Here is a 5,274-nt window from a genome sequence, read left to right as displayed (position 1 = left end):
GGCTCAGAGCCAGGGTCCAAACCATAGCTCTGCTGTGGGCTGCCTCAGTGTTCTTGAGCAGTCACTTCACCTCTGTGGCTCACCTGGAAAATGAGGGAGTTGAGTGAGATCATCTCTGAAGTTCCTTATAACTCTAAATCCTGCAATATCTAAAACTAATGTAGGGCAAAAAAGCTAATAAGAGTAGTTTGGGAGGTTTTAATCCATGATTCCCTTCTGATTTTCTGAGTGACCTTGGATCAGTCATTCCTCCACTTCAGGTCTCAGTTCCTCATCCCTAAAATGAGGGATTGGACTAGTTCCACCATGGGGAGAGTCTATACAGAATCAAAAAGGAGATCAAGTTGCTGAACTGCATAATCCAGAGGCTGACCTCAGAGGCAGAGAACACCAAATATCAAAAAGGAAGGACACACTATTCCCTTTTGTTCCTCCCCCTCCAGAAATACATTTTTATTAATCCACTTAGACAACAAACTTTACAACTTTTTATATCTCTATAAAACTTTTAACAGTCACTTTGTCTTTCTATGCAATGTTGTTATTTTTAATTAATTTATTTATTTTTCCAATTCATGCTTTTCAATCAGTTCATACAAGGTTTTGAGTTCCCCCTTTTTCTTCCTCCCTCCCTTCCCTCCCCCTCACCTCCTTGACAGTGAGCAATCTATAAGATAGGTTATACAAGCATCACTGATGATCCGATTTTTGATAACAATGCAATCTTCCAATTAATTCTCTCCTCCCAAGAAAACCACATGACAGTGGGCAAAGTTCTAGTCTCAGAGCTAAAAAGGTTTAGGCTTGAATTCAATATTAGATATTTCCTAGCTTTGAGACCCTGGACAAATCATTATGAGGCTCAGTTTACTTATCTGTAAAATGTAAATACCGAGTGCCTACTTCATGGTGAAGTTGTGAAGAAGAATGCATTGGCCAATTTTTGAATGACTTTCAAAATGTGAGCCATCCATCCACTCTGAAAGAGGCAGAGTAAGGATCCTCTTCTGACCATTTTAAAGAGGACAAGACTGAGGCTTAGTAAGGTTTGGAGACTTGACCATGATCACATACACTCAATTAGTGATGGACAGAGCAGAGATAGGAGCAGAAGTCTTTTCACCCCCAGTTAAATGCTTTTCACATCATATCACAGGCAGAGATGCCCATTATAACTGTATTCCTTTGAGAGGGCCAGAGACAAAGAGACAAAGTCAGAGAGAAATAGAGACTGAGAGAGATATTCATGCATTCAACATGCAGCTCTTGCTACAGTGTCAAGGATACATTAATCAATGAGGGGAAAGAAGCCTCTGTCCTCTTGGAATGGACAGTCTATAGGGAGAATGAGACACAAAAATGATTCTAGTACACATAATGCTTGATAAAGGCATCTGTTCTTTGTGAGGTCCAAGTGGAGACGCCATCAGTGAGGATTCTGGAAGCTTTCCTGGAAGGGGTGTCAATCGAGTTAGGATTTAAAGGTGAAAAAGCATTTAACATCAAAAGTAACTAGAACCAGCCTTGGAGTCAGGAAAAGCTGAATTCAAATCATACCTCTGCCATACATTGACTTCTGCAGTCCTGGGCAGATGGCTTTCACCGAGATGTTGCTAGGCTGTGTCCCCAAGTCTTCAACTTGCCAAGAAGATGAGTCTGAAACATGCTTCAGACACCATGTGACCCTGAACATACCATATAGCCTCTTTTATCCTCAGTTTCCTCATCTGTAAAATAGGAGGGTTTGATGGTAGCATCTACCTTATAAGGATGTTGCGAGGGTCAAATGAAATAGTATATCCAAATGTTAGTTGTTATTTTTATCTCTCAGGCAGCTCTCAAAGAAATTGGAAATTACCATTTATTGCCATGCAAAGGTGAGTGAAAGGAATTTCCAACAAAAAAAGCCTCTTCAAACTTATGAAATTACAAATTGGAACCACACAGGCACGAAAAAAAGCTCTTCAGAGGCTAAGATGGGGAGGTTGGATGATCTAGCTATGGGCATAAGAAACACACGTGGCAAAGGTAGAAAGTGGGAATGGGCAGTGTATGTTGGGGGGGGGGTGAAACCCTAATTTGACTGAAATCAAGAGTGAGTTTCAGAGAATCACAGTTTGTTCCCTGAGTGGAAAAGGACCTGAATGTCAGGACCAGATTTTGCTCAGTGGGAGCTAATTAAATCTTCAAAGCCAAAGAAACCTATGACCAGGGACACAAACCCCTCACTGGGAGAGCAGCATCTCCAAGCAGAGACTTGTAGTAGCTCTTTCTTCGAGAAAGTTTCTATCTAGGAAAGCAGTCCTAAGAAGCAAGCTATCTTGAAATCTCCTCCTGTCTGCTTCCAGTTCAAACCCCACCCACCCTTTGACCTCCCCATTTGCTAACTGTACCAGTTCAAGCTACCTCTTCCCACAACCACCTCAATCTGTTCTCATGGGGAAATCATAGCCCGAAAATTTGCTTAGTTTTCCCCTGTTTGAATTCCTGTGTTCTCTCCCTTCCTGGACTCCAGAAGGGAGCCTTTTTGTCCTCTAGTTTCTCCATCTGCCTCTTCTCTTTGGAGGATGCTTGCGGTTCCACAGGCATTAAAAGCTAGGACAGATGAAATCCCTTGTCAACAAATGGGAATTGGGTTGGAGATAGGGTTAATATACACAGGGACATCACCTGGTTGCCAAGAGTCCATAATGGCAAAGCTATGGTTTTTCCAGTAGCAGCCTATGGCAGAGAGAGTTGGACTATAAGGAAAACTGACTGCCATAGAATCGATGTTTTTAAATTGTGGTAGCGGAGAAGACTTTTGAGAGTCCCTTGGACAGTAAGGAGATCCAATCTGTCAATACTTAAAGAAATTCATTCAGGCTAATCACTGGAAGGTCAGATGCTGAAGCTGAAGATTAAATACGTTGTCCAAATAATGAGAAGGCAGAATTCAATGGAAAAGACCCTTGGGAAACATTGAAGGCAAGAGGGAAAGAGGACAGTAGAGGATGAGATGGATAGATGAGTGTCATGGAAGCAATGAACGTGAACTTGGACAAACTCCTAGAAATAGTGACAGACAGAAGGGCTTGGCATGTTGGGGTCTATGGGATCACAAAGACTCAAATATGACTGAACAACAAGCTCAATGGTTCGGACAGAGTACTTGCAACCCTGCTCTAGCCATGCCCAGACCTGGGGGGAGGAGGTCTGGAAGAATTGCTGAGGATTTTCTGCTTCTTGGGTTATCTCCAGAGACTCCCATTCAGTCTCTCTGCCTCCTTTTACTCTTTCTTCTGGGTCCTAGAATCCTAGGAGCTAGAAGAGACCTTAAGCTCTTAGGAGTCTGAAAGTCAGAAGGAATCTTAAACTCACAGAATTTTGTGGCTATTAAAAGATCATGGGATTTGTTTAAGGAAACTTGGTCCTAAGGAGGCAATCATAGAATCTTAAATATGGAACTAGAAGTTGGTTCCAAGATCACCTTGTTCAAATTCCTCTTTTCACAGATGGGGAAACTGAGACCCAGAACTGTAAAATAACTCATCCAAGGTCATACGTTACTAGGAAGTCACAGAAGTGGGATTTGAACCCAGGTCCTCAGACTCCAAATGGATTACTCTTTCTGCTACACTAAGTCACACACATTAATGAGTGAGTCAGGACAAACACTCTAGACTTTCGAACTTGTGGCCTCTCTAGTTCTTCTGTAAGAACATGTGATCTTTAACAACATATACCTGTTGTATAATCTGCTTTTTGAGTTTAGCATCCTGACCCCTGTCTGATTAAAATGCCATGGACTGAAATAAGGCAAAGTCATCACATTAGTAACACTAATTATAATGTGTCTGCTTCCATCACTGTAGCACCTTAGGCTCTTTAAAGGTCACTTACCTTGAAAATGCCTTGCAAAATAGGAGCTCTATCTTATGGATGAGATTCAGAAAGGTGACCAGATCCAAAATTAAACAGCTAGTGAAGGGGATCAAGGTATAAGAGCCATAGATTCAGACCATACAAGAGTTCATCTACTCCAATTGATTCGTTTTACAACTAAGAAAACTGAGACCCAGAGAGAATCTTGGTCAGGATCACATAGATATTAAGCTAGGATTTGAACAAATCCAAGACTCTCTCTGTTCAATAATATTTTACTCATAAAGATTGACAAGCCACACTAAGGTGGAAAGAGGTCTGTATTGAGCATCAGAAGACCTGGGTTTGAATCTCTGGGATATTCTTTGCTACCTATGTGTTTTTGTGTGACACCTTAACTCTGAAAATCCATTTCCTCGTATGCAAAATAAGAGAATTAGACCTAAAGATCTAAAATTCCTTCCAACCTTAAACCTATCCTTCTATGATGCACCTGTTCCTTTTCCCTTCAGTGATTAAGGGTGAGAAAGAGAACAGTCTGAAGCCTAGATATTCTTTCATGTGAGGATGACCTTGCTTTGAAGCTTGTAGGGACAGAGAGCTCTCCTTCAAATGTTAGAGGCTAGGTCCACAAGGATGCCCTCCTGAGGGGGGGAAAAAACTAACATTAGTCTGCCAAAGATCCCCTTTTACATGAAGATGCTAAGAACTGTGAGAGATCCCTTGATCTTATCAGAAAGAAAATAGGCCTTCTAATTTCCCTGATGCCAATCAGTGGCTGCTATAGGACCATGGGCAAGCTATTCCAATTCTTCAAACCTTTTTCTCCTCCATATAAAGATCACAGGATTCTATATCTAAAACTGGAAGGAAGCTCAAAGCCATCTAATTCAATATCCTCTAACTATATAGCCAGGATCCTTTACAACAGTATGTTTGGAGTACCCCTATTTGGGAATCTCTGAAGAATACTGAAGGAGTCTACTTCTGTTTCTATTGGTGTTGAGCTTCTGAGAAAGGGGAAACAAGTGTGAATGAGAATGTATCAGGCAGTGGGAAGAAACAGGCAGTCAGTTAACAAGGGGCTAGGGATGTAGTTAAAGCCCCATGAAAAAGTATCCAAAAGCCTTTTCAGATTAATACAAAGCTGGACTGGAGACAAGTGAGATCTCATAGGGAAAGGATATTACACTACATAAAATCTCTTTCTAATTCACTCCTCCTTCATAAATTCTGATGTTCATCAGACCTCAGAGGAATTGCTTTGTACATGTGACCTCAAGAGACAGCAAAGGTGGGGTGGAGTGGGGTGGTGAGGAGGAGGAAATGAGAGAAGCAAAAGTAGAAAGATAAGAGTTATGAAATTGCAATCCTCCAACTGTTTTAGTACATTCACATCTCTCTCTAGTT

At 41.3% G+C, this 5,274-nt stretch overlaps 1 long non-coding RNA gene across 1 annotated transcript; it reads right to left on the bottom strand.

The window, feature by feature from the left end:
- Nucleotides 1-654: 654 nt before the first annotated feature.
- Nucleotides 655-3,376, bottom strand: LOC141511791 (uncharacterized). Its single transcript, XR_012475408.1, has 3 exons — nt 2,671-3,376; nt 1,558-1,727; nt 655-1,450 (listed from the first exon to the last, which is right to left on the bottom strand). It is a non-coding gene; the product is annotated as an uncharacterized LOC141511791 (long non-coding RNA).
- Nucleotides 3,377-5,274: the final 1,898 nt, after the last annotated feature.

Source organism: Macrotis lagotis, chromosome 2 (genome assembly GCF_037893015.1).
Source record: "Macrotis lagotis isolate mMagLag1 chromosome 2, bilby.v1.9.chrom.fasta, whole genome shotgun sequence".
NCBI lineage: Eukaryota > Metazoa > Chordata > Mammalia > Peramelemorphia > Peramelidae > Macrotis > Macrotis lagotis.
This window is presented reverse-complemented; position numbering and strand designations above follow the sequence as displayed.